General features: G+C 36.8%; 1 long non-coding RNA gene across 1 annotated transcript; it reads left to right on the top strand.

Annotated features, from left to right (window-relative positions):
* Window positions 1-115: 115 nt before the first annotated feature.
* Window positions 116-15070, top strand: LOC148126413 (uncharacterized). The gene is made up of 3 exons (XR_015743245.1): window positions 116-197; window positions 6155-6336; window positions 14672-15070. It is a non-coding gene; the product is annotated as an uncharacterized LOC148126413 (long non-coding RNA).
* The last annotated feature ends 433 nt before the right edge of the window (window positions 15071-15503 follow it).

The following is a 15503-nucleotide window of genomic DNA, read 5'->3' as shown; positions in this document are numbered from 1 at the left end:
AAGGGGTCGCTGGCACCCCACCCATCGGAGGCTCACATATGAATCCCCACCCCTTTGACATCATCACCTTCCAGCGCCCAGTAGTGGACATCTTGGGTCCCTCCTCTGTGCAATTCCCTCTCAGGCCACCATGCCTCGTTGGTCAGTTCTTTCGCCCGTCCCGCGCACTTCCGCTACCGGTCCCGGCTCTGCCGAAAGTGGGTGTCGTCTCCCCCAACCCCCCCCCCCGGTACACCGCGAGGTCTTTAACATTCACCTCGCCGAGAAAAAAAAAACTGACGCTTCCCCCGGCGCGCACCACGAGCCCCCTTTCCTTCGCCGGCGCGCGCAGGCGGGAGCAGCGGCTCGGCAGCCCCTTCACCTGAAGCGCGCCGGACGGCCCCTCCCCACGGCCTCCGAGGGGAGAGCCTCGCGTGTCCTTGAGCGCCGGCGGCCCCCGGGTTGCGAGCTCAGAAAGGCCGCCCGTGGGCTTACAGTGGCGAATCGCTGGCTGCCTCCGCTGACGAACAGCAGCGGTGTGCCAGACCCTAGTAATTACTTGGAAATTGCACTGCCCCGAGTGCCTTTATTTTTGTTCTTGGGAAACAGGGAATTTAAATATAAAGGTCACGCACGTGCTGCTGCTCCGCTGAGCCAAGGCTTTTCTGTTGACGCGGCCGTTGCCTCTTTGGCAACCGATAGCAGCGCTGCCTTTCTAACATGTTCCTACTTGAACGGCTTTCGAAATTTGGGGTTTTAAAGTTTGCGCTCCGGCGGCTTAAAAGGTTGCTAAGCGAGTTGCCGGGAGGCATAGGGATCGGCAAAAGAAAGGCGAAGGAGCGTTGCAAGCAGATCCCGCGCAGGCTTGCGAGCGCCTGAAGCGCCTCCATTGAAACGGAGGTTCCCTTTAAAAATTAGTCATTTTTAAAGGAATTGGTCGTTCCTCAAGGAGAGGGTAGGAGGGCTATAAACCGCCCGCTGCTGTCGTTTCATTGGAACTTCTCAGAATTGTATTTTCTAAGCTCCCTGCTGAATGTGGGACCTTTTCACTAAGTCATCGGGCTTTCTCCAAAGTGTAAATGTGGAGGATCTCTGAATCCTTCATTTTCATCTCTTTCCCCGAGAAGGCATTTGTTCAATAAAGCACGTATTCATATGTTTTCACTCTTAAAATGAAAAAAGCCTCCAACTCATTAATTTTAAAGGAAGCATTACTTCCCATAGGAGAAAGGAATATCTCTTCCACTGTAATACCCACAAATTATCTAAGTAGCATTGTTTGCACTTTATCACTATCAGATTGTGTTAATTCTAACTGATTAAATGACTTAAGTTATATAATCTGTTCTTAAATTTTATGGAACATACTTCATTATTAACAGGATCAGGTGGATATACATTTAGAGTCAGGATGCATGCATGTGCAGGGAGAAATATGGCTCACTTATTTTAATTTGGTTATTTCTAATGTATGTTTCCCTGAACTTGAATTTGGTGCATCCCCAAAATCAATTTTCAAGCTTTGTTTCATAACTTTTTTATTATGATACTGTGGATCTAAACAGACTTTCTATGCTCCATAGCTTCTTGGTTTTCTGGCAAACAAGAAGCATTAAATTCTTATGCAGGAACAAAATTGTCCATGACTAGAGGGAAAGGATTTTTATGATCCCATAATGCAGCCGTCTACTGTAATATATCTCTATCATTATATGGATTGCAATAAGTGCCATACTGCCAATGATGATTTTGTAGATAGGTAGGTGCATAAATGGATGAATAGATAGCTGCAAGTATACTGTTAAATTAAAATGACATACTATATATATTAGCTTGAGAACAGTGATTTAAATATATTGATAGAATCAATATTCGGCCAGCTTCAAAACTGCAGCATGGACTCACCCTAACTGGCAAAAACAGCAAGGAACAAAGTTGTTTAAAATGAGAGTGGGATTCTGGTTATTTCCCGATTGCTAATACGTAGGTCACTAAATTGAAGAAATATTTTTGACTAACCATGGGTTTTAACTTATTACTCATATATGGACTACATTTGCATATATTGGCATGTACATATATTCTGAAAAAACACATTTGTTTCATTTTGTTCACATGTAAAATATCTCAAATATTTTAAATATACCCAATATTTGTCTAGCTTTTAAAATGTTTTGTTTAGCATTTTATAGTATATAATGTAAAACCCTAAGGTTAGAGTGATATTGTCTACTATAGAGAATATATGGTCACGTTTTTCCTTAAGGATAGATTTCTGTTGTATATTATCAAACTGGTGATTTAAAATGTAATCACAAGCCAAGCATTTAAAATCAGCAGATCCTGATTAACTATAGCTTGAAGCGACAGTTTGCTCATTAATTATATTGGAATTTTAGGCTTCCTATACAATGGTCTTTCAAATGTAAACATTCCTTTTTCTTTACTCATAATGTTCAGCAAAAAGATCTATTGACTTAATCTGCAAAACATGTCTTTCTAGTTAGATTCCTCATTCACATTCTAGCTAGGTACTAAAACTCCAAGTTCCTAGTTTAAACACTGCAGGAACATTTGGATCATTATTTTGTACCAAATATTTAATTGTGTAAGCCGCCTCAAGTCACCATGGGCAAATAGGCGGCAATATAAATCAAACAAACAAACAAAAATAAATAAATAAATAAATAAATTGCACTATGTGGATCAAATGTCAGTTTAATAATGATTTGAAGTAAAAAAAAATGCTTATGTTGGCTAGATAAGTTCATAACAGGAAGGTCTGAACCTGAGACTTTGCTATTCATACTGTACATCTTACTCACTGCTTAAGTCTATTTAATATACATTTAGAATTTCTAAGAATGGCAGATACTTCTCTGCAACATTTGGGGGATCAGGTTTTTTGGCAATGATGGAAATATGCTTTTGAAGTGGGAAAATAATAGCCACATCATTAATATGATCTTCATTAATAGCCACATTTTTTCTCACTTCAATTTCATTTATTTAAATTTTCACAAAAATGTACAATCTAAAATCTGATATAATTTAGAGAAATATTAGACTAGTAGGACCAGGGTGTAATGTGAACACAGCTTTCCTGGCAAAGGAATATTAGAGACTAAATTCTACTTTCTTGGCTTATCACCTGTCTTACTTCAGTGAAGATGTAAAGTTCTAAGTATGTGACTGGAATGCTAATTGGATTTGCATATGGCACAAGGCTGGGTGGATAGCTAATATGCTAAAAGACCCATTTAAAATTATCATAAGTTAGAAGAGTGGGCTGAAATTAATCAAATCAAATTTAACAGAAACAAATGCAAAGTTCTTTACTAAACAAAAACCAACATGCATGTGTTGATGCATAAGCAGAAAGATACTGCTTATGAAAAAGAGTATTGATTAAAAGCAGAACGAGAACCACCTTGGTGTAATGGTTAAGGTATCAGGCTAGAGACCAGGAGAATGTGAGTTCTAGTCCTGCTTTAAGCATGAAACATCCATAAAAACAACTTTTTTTATAATGGGTTGGGGTTGAAGGAAGTGGAGGAAAAATTAGATGCAAAATACAAACTATTTACAGATAGTGGTAATAATGGCACAATGTTTAGGCATTGCAGATTAATTGACAATCACAGATTATGTTCTGATTAATGTTCTTGCATTAATTGACATGTAGGTTGGTTTGGTCCTGACATTAAATTGAAATGTGATTGGTTTAGATTTGAATTAGCAGATGGTACACTAACCCATTCTTCCTTAGCATGTTTTACAAACCTAATCAATTGGTTTATTAAACCACAAGCAAGCAAGCAAGCATGGTTTAATGTAATGTGTAAACTAAGTGACAAAGTAATAAAACTTGTTCTTTAATCTGTGAAAAACTGATCAATCTCATGATAATTTGCAGCTTGAATTCTAGTTAAAACTGGTTTAGAGTGAGTGAAACTGATTTTTGTCCTTTGGGTAGCCCTTGGTATACATTGATTTTAACCCACATAGAACTTCAGGGATGATGATAGCTCTTTGAATTGTTCTTGGAAGCAAACCAGAAATTAGTGCAATTGCTGAAAGACTGGGAGGTGTGAACTGCTACGTCTGAATCTGATTACAAGAAGAAAAAGAATTGAATTAGAATGTCTCAGTTATATTGTGAGATGATTGCTGCAGCTGTCCATGAAGGGTAATATCAGTCACACATCACTCTGAGCTTTAAATGCACTCATGTGTTGCTCCGGGCAGTGACTTAGAAGGTTACTAGGCCCCATTTCATTACCTTTCTTGCTCTCTTAACTGAAATTGCTGTTCCATTCAGTTTTTAGGCTTACTTAGCATTCTCCAGTCACAGTGGGTAACAATACCCAACTAATATGGGTTGATCTTGAAAAAACAAAGGTTTGACTTGTTTAAATAAAAGGCTACCAGGAAATTCAATTGATGTACAAATAGAGAAATAAAAAAGATGGAAGGAGAGACTAGCAAACGACCTCCCTATTGAGTTCTCCCAAATCCAACATGGCTCTGGTCATATAATCATTCAAGTTCATCTTGAAAGACATTTACTTTGTATGTGTTTGAGACTATGGAATAATTAATGGGGTTTAAGGTGGCAGTCAAAGGTCTGTTTTCAACAAAGGGGGAGCAGCAATGAATCTTAGACCATTTCTCTTTGAATTACTTATAACAGCTTCCAGAGCTACCAAAGTACCATAATGCGTATAAATAAATGACAGCCACAGTGGAGCTCCTTCTATATATTGCCATATAAAATTACCTTATTTTGCATAATATTCGAGCTACAGTTTCCCTAGGGAATAATGAAGACTGGGCTACATAGGCAGATAATTGATCATAACATAAATACAGACATAAGCTGTATTTCAAGGGAAGAATATAATATAGGTCTGAATATCTTTATTTACATATGGGCTGCAGACCATCATTGAATGCAGCAAAATTTTAGCATTTTGGCTATATCTTTGGTACCATCAAATGATTTTTGTAGGTCATGTATATGCCTATTCCATATTTAAAAAAATGATGCATAGTAATGCATTAGATACATTAAACTCCATCATATTAGACCTTTAATTCAGTGGAATGCTAAGCTTTTTTATGTTTCTGTATGTTAATAATACCTTTTATATAAACAATTAAGTGTTCTCCCAAGGCTCTTAGCATTAATTTGTTATCTACAGTGTGGCTATTTGGGATTTCATTAAATAAACAAAAATAATCCAAGCTATGTTTAAATATATTTTGATAGATATCTACTGATTCCTAAAAACGGCTTTTCAAAAATGTTTGTTACATATGAATGTTAATGCCCTATATGCTATGAAAAGTTCTGATATATCACCTTTTTACTAGATTTTCATTGTAGCTCACCTCATTTCTCCTTACAAAATTGGTATAAAGACTTGCACATTAATAAATTCATGTTTAAAAACATACTTTGACAAAGCCACAGTTGATTGGATTTTTACACTCTACTAAATTTAAATCAAGTAAAACGTTAAGATTCCTTTGAGTCAGTTTTTGACTCCTGGTAACTGCCTGGACTAGTTCTTGCAGTTTTCTTGGCAAGGTTCTTTGGAAGTGGTTTGCTACTGACTGCTTCTTAGAACTAAGAGGAAGCGACTGGCCCAAGATTCCCAAAACTGATTTCATGCTCAAGGCAGGACTAGAACTCATGGTCATCTGGTTTACAGCTTGATGCCTTAACCACTACACCAAACTGGCTCTTAAAATTACATAACAACACATTATAATGTAATATTTGTTATACTAATTGCTGAAGTAATGATAGACCAATCCAAATATTCTATGAAAACGAGAGACTATTCTTTATACTGCTTTGAACTCAGTGGTGTATTCATTCATGAACAGGGTTGCACCAAAGCCTTTTTGCATTTGGAGCTGGTGTAGTCAGATAGAAGAAGGATTTCTTAACATACTTTCCAGAATAGGCTAGGTTCTAATGTGGCAGGGAGTGGTTAGACAGATATAATGAAGTAGACAAACTGATAAATGCAACAGAGGAATGAGGGCTAGAGGTTTAATACAGTGATCTATGTTCCTGTACAGAAGCAAATGTTACTGAATTCAAAAGGAATGCAATCTTAAATATTTTTTTAAATTTTCCATTTTTTTAATTGTTGCACTGCAGGTTCTCTAATCTCAATGGCACCATTGTTCATGCTGGCTTGTCATGATGGGAATTGTAATCCAACTCCTTTGACTGCTTAGAGCACTGCATTAAGTCAAACGGACAGTAGAGCAGAATAAAGATTGTTTCTAACTTCAGTTTTCAAAAAGGATGGGCTGCAGAACCACCACCTGGATCAGCAGGCAAGTCTGTTCTCTCAAATTGTTTTGTTGGCTTTTTTTAAAAAAATTAAAAGATCACCAAGTGCCATTGTCATTGCAGAAAGAGAAGTACGGATTGTCATGAATAGGCACTGTTCCATGATATTGGTGCAAAATGTCTCATGGAAAATATAGAAAAAGAAGACATCTATTGTTTAATGGTAATTATCAAAACACACATTGGCACACAGTTCTGCCAATACAAATACAATAGTGGATATAAAGAAAATTATGTTCACTGTAAATTTTTTTGTTGTATTTGGGCACATCTGCTTGGATTTTTCTGTGTCAAAAATGAATGAATATTATTTCAGATTAGCTCTAGTGCCCCATCTGCAGATGAGTAGTAATATTACTTACAAAGTTGGTGAAGGTGTTTTCTTTTTAATAATAAACTTTTTTGTGGGCTTGAACCTATCTGTTCCCCAACATTTAGTATTATGCAAGCTCAGCTTTTCAGTTGTGATATTTTGTCATTTTTATCTTTGGATGGCACTTCCACCTCATTTCATTTTTTAATTTGATTCATTCACATTTCTAAAAAATATTAATTATACTCCATCAACTAATAAACATTAGTTTAAAAAGTGCAGCAAGTAAAAAAAATTGTCAATAGGGGTTTTTAATGGAAAGCTGTAACAAATTCCTCTTTCCTTAATTGTATGATCAATACAAAATGTTATTGTAAAAGTCTTTTTTCATTTTTAATCATTGATCTATAATTATAAAGAAATGGAGAGTTGATTAAGTTTTCAAAGGAAAGTTTTATAAAAAACAAAGATGGGATAATTTCTTTTAAAAACAGAAAAGGATATATTCAAGTAATTGAATTAGCATTAAATGTAAATATATTTCAGGATAAGCAAACAGAAAATTATTTATATTGAGGCCTATATATCTTAACTTCAGAGGACTAAACTTCTGATGAATAAGTAAAAAAAGAACTATGATAGTTCTAGTATTTATTTTGCTAAAAGTTTCAACTCACTATTCTACAGCTCTGGGTAGAATCAAAGGTGAATTCCATTGTGGAAAGGGAATTTCACAAAGGCAGTAGTGTCACAAAACAGGAAAAGCCCAAGGGGAACATCAGGTCAGCCAGAAAACAAACTTACATCGTAAAAGGAATCAAATAAAAAGTATTAAAGAATCCCTATAGACAAAAGCCTAAGTAATTAAGAAAACTAGACAAATAGGAAAAGAAAACAAAAGATAATTTAGAAAATCCTTACAAACACAGGACATACCAAATAAGCAAAACAGACAAAAGACACAAAATATAAATTACAAAAGGGACAGGCAGGAGATTGCCACAGAACAAATATGAAAAACTATCTTAAAGCTAAAAGAGATTAGAGAAAACCAGTGATACAATCTGGCCATCCCGCGGAGTTTGCCTTCCGCACTCCGCGGAGTTTGCCCTCTGACGGAAATAAAGACAGACTCAAACAGGGTGTGAAACATTAGGCACAAATACAAACACTCTCACAAAATCAACGTACAAAGGAAGAAAAGGGTATAAAAAAACCAAGGACTTGCCATAAGAAGCTAGCTAGCCCAGGAATGCAGACTTCTCGCTGTTCTCTGCCTTCCTGAAAAATAAAAAGATCCAGCTTTCAAGCAGTTGTCTGTATCCTTGTGCCAGAGCTCTCCCAGCAGGAAAATCAAATCCTCAACAGAAAGGCATTTTGACACCTTTCAACACCATCAAGCCTTTGAATCAGTCTTGAATCTTTCCTGGCAACTATATGGACAAGTTCATGCAGCTTTATTAGCAACAATTTTGGAACTGATCTACCTTTTTTCTGGAATGACAGAACTACTGTCCTGGCTAGACAGAGAACTAGTAATTACCCGGCTGATTTGTTCCTAAGGCAAGGTTAAAACTCAGTTTCCTGGTTTCTAGCTCAGAGCTTTAACTACTAAATGAAACTGGCTGTCTGTTGTGATTGTATTTGGAATGCATTGTATCCTTTTGGTTGCCTCATTAAAAAAAACAATATTTTAGAATTGAAAATGAGTACAGAAAATGATATTATTTCACATCTAAAGCAATGAGGTGAACTCACAAGATTTTGGAGGTTTTAGGGCTGCAAGCTGCAAGCTCTGGGCTGCAAAAATTCACATGACCATCACAAGGAGGCAAAGATTTGTTCACATCACTTTTCTTGCATCTACTGGTAGTGGTAGTCAGGGTTTTTGTAGCACAAATTGCATTAAGGTTGGTTGTGTTAAATGGAGCAAAATTCACTTAATAAATATCTAACTTAGAAACAAATTTTGGGCTCAATTTTGAGAACTGCCTGCATTTCATTCTCTTTCTTTCTCCCTGTTTAAAAAAGAGCACTTTCAGGAAGGGTTTTCCAAACAGATGAGCCTAATGAAACTGAAAAAAGTTCAAAGCTGATTGATTAAAGCTATCTTGTTATTTTATAGATATAAGTGACATAGAATGACCAAATCTATGAAGAAGTCAAAACACTCCACAATTGAATGAATAGCTTCTATATGCATAAAAATGCTTTTGTAGCTCTGGATATTAAGATAGATAGATAGATAGGTGGATAGATAGATAGATAGATAGATAGATAGATAGATAGATAGATAGATAGATAGATAGATAGATAGATAGATAGATAGATAGATAGAACAGAACAGAACAGAACTGTTGTGTGTGTCATTTATTAAAAGTACACTTGTAATTTCTTCCCTATCCATTTTCCTATCCATCAGTTCTACATTTTGGTTAACAAAGGTCATTGAGTTTTCAAACAAAAAAAATTACGAAGTATCCCCAAGGAAGCAGAGATCTGGAGGATTGAGATTAACCTTTAATTCCAAGTATTATTTCCACTAGCTATGCTTCTGTAAGGTAAATAGAGCTATAGTTATGTAATTAGATTTTTAAGATAGGCACAAAACACTGAATTATGAACTACACATGCTGGGTTTGTACCATTTGTTAGACTAAAATATGGTAAGTGGGGAGCTCTAAGTTCACACATCTTAAAGTTGCCAACTTTGGTTTAAATTGTGTGAAGACATCTAGTTTGGTGTAGATACCAGGCTAGAAAACAGGAGATGGTGTATTCTAGTCCTACATTAGGCACAAAACCAGGTGGGTGACCTTGGGCCAATCGCTTTGTCTCAGCCCTAGCAAGCACTAACAGCAAACCATTCTGAAATCTTACCAAGAAAACTGCAGGGACTTGTCTAGGCAGTTGACAAGAGTCAATAGTGACTTGATGGCACAATAGATAGAGCAATAGAAAATGCCCAATATACCCTTTCTCATATAAAATTCTAGATTTCCTTTTTGATCCTAGAGGGCCCTGACCTTTATCTTCTCAGTCTTCTGTACCTTTTAGATGTGGCTTTATGCACATGTTCATTTTTTTCTTGAACTTAAGAAAGATCTTATTTATTACTTACCTGTCTCTTTTTTTCCCTCTAAGTCTCCAGTTCTACAATTTATTCTTAAAATATAGCTACCTTATCAAGTTGCTGTGAGGTAGAATAATAGATAGATTCAGTGAATGCAAATTTGAAGCTGAAACTTCCAAGTCACAAGTTAACATTATAATCAATAAACATTTTTCTCAAATTCATCATCTTCCAGATGTATGAACTTCAGTCTTGAAGCTAATGCAAACCTTACTTTAAACCAGAATTTTTACTTCTTATTGTGGAGAATATAAATGACTCAAAAAGCAAACTGGTGACCTGGAAAACAAACTTAGATTAAGAAATGTTGTGTCAATAGGCAAAGGAAAGGAACACAGAGAGGAAAATACAAAGATACTCTTGTCACACTGGATTATGACAAACAGGGAGGCAAGATGAAAACTTTTAGCTCTTTCTTTGTGATGGGTAAAAATCTGTGAGAAGGACAATCCAAATATAAAGATTCTCTGTTTGCTTTTATCCCACATAAATTCTATTGACATTTTTTAATCAAATTTTTAAATCACTTATCTCCCTCAGAGAGTGATTCTGGCAGTATACAATAAAATGTTAAAACATAAGAATTAAAACTTATTATTTTTAATTTAAATTTTAAAAAAAATATAATTTAGAATTTAAAAGTAGGCAAAGATGAGTTAACCCTGTTAAAAATTAGTTTAAATGGTGAAGGGAGGGTTTTCAGAGTACCAACCAGCCTCATATGAGGTTATACAGTCACATTTTAACTCCTTTTCAGAAGGCCAGGAGAGTGTGAGAGAGTGCCTCATCTCTGGGAGGGAGAATATTCTACAGGGCTGTGGTGATGGCAGGGAAGGCTCTATTCCTAGACCTAGCTAGTCAGAATTCTTTTAACTAATGGAGTCTGCAACATAACTTTCCTGCCTGACTGGGCAGGATGGGCTAATGTAATGGGCCGAAGACAGTTCCATAACTTGGCCCCATGCCATGTAGGGCTTTATAGGTCACAACCAACACCTTGAATTGGATCCAGAACAAACCAGTACCCAACACAATTTGCAGAGCAAATGTGTTACATGCACCCTTTTGTGGGCTCCCAGAATTGCTTGCATGGCCACATTCTGCACCAACTGAAGTTTCCAGATAGCCAGTCCCAAACGGTACCGTGGTCAATGGTAATGAAAACTGCCAAGAAGTCAAGAACAGAAAGGATGGATGCATTACCGTCATCACTCCTGCTAAAGATCCTCCATGAGTGCTACCAATGCTGTTTTAGTTCCATAATCTGGTCTGAACTGAAAGAGTCAAGATAATCCTTTTCCTCTAGGATCATCTGGAGTTGAATACCACCACCTTCTCAATCGCCTTCCTTAAAAACAGGAGTTGGGAAACTGGGTGAAAGTTATCCAGAATGGTAGGGACCAGCAATGTCTTCTTTAGTAGGAGGCACACACCAGCACTTCTTTGAAAGGAGTCAGAAGCAATCCCTCCGGAAAGGATAAATTCACCTTCACTTGGACTCACTCACAACAACCTCCTCAGGGGCATTAACCAGCCAAGAAGGGCATGAATTTAACACACAGCTGTTTATATTTCATAGGACCCTCAGAATCAATTCCTCAGAATCAAAGTATTCCCAGATAACTGGATAAGTCCATTCATCAGGCACCTCAATATGACTTGCACCATACTTGATGTCCAATCTAATCTGAGTGATTTTATCCTTCTAATGCACAGAAAAGTCCTTCACAAGACCATGTAGCTAGGCCTCCGAGCTTCCCTTTCCAAGGACAGTCTGGATTGACCCTAAACAGGGCAGCTGGATAGAATTCTATGGATGTAATATGTGTGGAGAAGCAGTGATACTTTGCCATTCTTACCTCCATGAGATAAACCTTAATGGGGCCTTAACTCATGTTTGATTGAATTTGTTATTTTCCTCCAGCAGTACTTTAAATATCTCTTAACCCCTCTCAGCTCCTTCAACTCCTCTATAAACCATGGAGAGTCAATTGGAGTGGTAGGCTGAGAGAAGTTATATAAGCATGATCCTGTCTAAGATTCTAGCTGACTCTCTCTTCCAGACAGCTGCCAGAGTCTTTGCAGAACTTTGTAGCAGATCAGCAGGTATTTCCCCAAGTTCCCTTTTTTTCCATATTGACTTTATCCAGATACTTTCATGGGGCATAAGTCCCAAACTCAATATATAGCTGTTAATTTTTTATATACAGTTTAAAATTATCTGTTTTCATATTTCATAAATACAAAGCTGTGTAACTTAAAGCAGCATAAATTTCAGTATATGTTAGTATAGAATTGCATTCCTAGAAAATGTTCCAGACCTTTGCCAGTCATACTTGGTTTCTATTCAACATTCTCTTACTGGGGAAATAATTTCTGATAGAAAGTATATTTGATTCCAGTCTACCTTGTTATAGGCAAAAAAAACCCTGTCTGACCTGGCCAGTGAATTCAGATGTTTTTTAAGCACTACTGTAGATATTTTGATCAAAACTAATCTTGACTGAACTCGGTGGGCTAAGTGGTTCTAGGAAAGTGATCCAGCAGGGCCCAAATAAATAATTCTTTCAATAAACTTGGAGTGTGAGGAAAGGTCCAAAGGGAGTTGTAACAGCATATGTTTTGTGGGCCACAGGGTCCTGCCCATGTTTGTCCATTATATACTTATATAATTCAGCTAGTGGCATTAGGATGAAAGCTTGAGTAAAATCATGCTGAGTTTAATGGTTAAGATACTGAACTTGGACCTGGAAATTCAAGTCCACATTCAACTGTAAACTTCACTGGGTGATTTATCTCACTTTTTTGGTAGAAATGAAATGACATAATATCCCAGATTTAGCAATTGTTAATGAGAATATACAGTCTGGATAGAGAACATTGCAGTACCTGGAGGCAGCAGAACAGAAGAAAAAGAACTGGAGAAAATAGCAAAATATACAAAGATCCGCAAATAGAAGCAGAACAACTGCGATAAAACAAAGTAAAGATAGTACCAATAGTAATAGGCACCTTGGAAGCAATCCCAAATCAACTGGAGCATCCTTTGAACATCATTAGCATTGACAAAATCATCACGGTCAACTGTAAATGGTAGCTTTACTTGGAACAGTTTACATCTTTTGACAATACCTTAACACCATCAAATATCACCTGCCTTTCCCAGGTCCTTGGGAAGGACTTGATTTGTGGATAAAAATGCCAAATCCAGTCTAAACATTTGACTGAGTGAGTGACCGACCAACCATAATAACAGTAGTTGCTACCCTATGCTCTAAATAGAAGAATAAATGCACAAGTGAATGAACATGTGGACCACTGAATGAACGAAAAAGATCTGAAAAACTACAAAACCTCAAACAGCCTGAACATGTTTAAGGCACAGAACACTAATACACTGTGATGGAGGGACCCAGAAAGGAGTGCAAGGGAAACAGAATACAGTATGCTGGTAGAGTGCAACCTAGTTTTACTGCATTGGCACATTTTTTTGTAGACCATATGATTGATATCCCTATGCTAGTAAGGAAGAATATTCCAACCACAAATCTACAATGTGATTGTTCTTTTCTCATATATATGTGAAGATGGGCTGCTCAGTGCAAGATTGATTTTGAGATGCAGCTATTAAATTTCCAGCTGTAGATTATATGATGGGCTATTCAGAAGTACAATGTAGCATTATGTGTTTCAGTCATTAAAAGCATACACAGCATAAGCTAGCCCTTAGCAAAATCTAGCCCTTAGCATATGGCTAATATAAATCATTGCATGGAATAATTCAGAGAGAGCCTGGATGGAACATATCACTCCACTTCTCTCCAGTAGGAGCAGTGGCTCCTACTGAACATAAGCTACAAAAAGCTGTTTAGATATGAGTTGTATGAATAGCCAAGGTAAGACATAATGAAATATAATACAAAAGAGCTGCGTGCATTCTTTGTGACTGCTATAATAATTTGCTCTGAGGGCTTTTAACTCTGAGAGTTAAAAATCCAGGACTAAAAAGAGCCCTAGAAATTTTATGACCTCGGTGCAAGTTGAAATAAGTAGTAGAACAGGTTTTGCTAATACATTCAACCCTAAAGGCTATGCTGCTCTCTGCCATGCAATTGTTAACTTTCTGGCAATGTTTCACCTGACCTTCTAACACTGATAGATATCAAAGGCTGAGGTTCTTTTGTTAAACAAGAAATTACCCTCTTGCATTTCTAAGTGTTATTTCTAAACAGGCCAAATGTATTTTAAATTTGAAGTGAATATATTAAAGACAGTATACTATGGATGAAATATGAGAGTTAATACTTTACTGACAAACAGTTGAGAGGCAACAGCTGCATAAAGCCAAATCTGAACAGAACTGTATTTTACACCTAAACGTTTCTTAAAAGGAAATATGATTTTCAATCCAGGAGAAGGAGACTATTGCTTTTAAACAAATCATTTCCCATTTCTGAATTGAAGAGGACTGTGATTTATATAAAGCTACTCAGTTGAACAGTCTCTGACTTTAAATCCTGCTCTGTTGGGCATGACTTGAACATCCACAAACACACCAGGGAACTCTACTTTTCTGAAAAGCTCACCACATCTTTCTTTAAGGCAGGACAGAAGGACCATTTTGCAGCCATGAGCTGCATGATTTTTGTCTTTGAACAGAAAGATTCTTCTGGCTGCTGAGGACCACAAGTGGGCTTGGCAGGCTGGAGGGAGCAGGACTTCTCAGGAGAAAGCAGGATGAAATCATCCAGTCCACTTTGTGTTGGAGTTCAGAAGGGAAGTTTGGGACAAAATGACTATGCTAAACCTAGCGGGGCTTAATCAATGTATTATTTTTTTGCTCTTTCATATAAATTTTTGTTCTTTCCAATAGGTGATGTGGTTTTAAGAGCTCCAGGAGCAGCAGAAATGAGACAGGAGACTGTATGGAATTACTAGGTCTAAATTGCTCACCTCTGTTCTAGTGTATGTAGAAGAGAGGAAGAATATAAAACCATGTTGGTAATTTCAACCATGATTTATCATTCCTCTGAAAAAAGCTTTCTCAGATATCATATGGAAACCTCCAAAGCTATTTTGTTCCAAGAGGCAAGTAAAAAAAAATGCTGAATAGTAACAACACCAAAAAGGAATACTAATAAATATGGCAGTTAACAAAGAAAAAGAAAATATTAAACATTGTGCTTTTCATTATTAAAGTCAAGATTTGTACTCTGTTCTTTTTGGTAGAGTTGTATGTATGGCTATGGGATAATTATAGAACTTCCAAACAATTGCCTATTCTATCCCATTAATTCCATCTGTTAATACACTACAAAATAGATACGTTTGGCCATTGTCTTTCACAACTGTTAACAGTATAGAATGGTCATAGGCAATGCGCTTAAGCACAGGGAATAATTGCATTATTTAATCATTTGGGTCTGTACTCAAAACTCTACAACTCTTTGATCAGTATGTGCTGATGTTCAGGTCTAAACTAGCTGTTAGAACAGCGTGACCAAACTTAGTTTGTGCTAGTTTCTATAAGGGAAGCGTATATATGCTGAAGCAATGATAGGAAAGATAGGGGAAATTATTTCTCATTTCTTTCTATACGTCTGGCTTTGAAATGAGCCTTCTCCACACATGGTTATTCTCTTATGTAAACAACCCCCCACTCCCCCACCAAGCAAGGAACAAGGTAGTATTAGCTGATTGAGTCA

This window comes from Pseudonaja textilis, chromosome 3 (assembly GCF_049901715.1).
Source record: "Pseudonaja textilis isolate UNSWEBS1 chromosome 3, rPseTex1.2, whole genome shotgun sequence".
In the NCBI taxonomy this organism is placed as follows: Eukaryota; Metazoa; Chordata; class Lepidosauria; order Squamata; family Elapidae; genus Pseudonaja; species Pseudonaja textilis.
The sequence above is the reverse complement of the archived record's forward strand: the minus strand, read 5'-3'. Positions and strand labels throughout refer to the sequence as shown.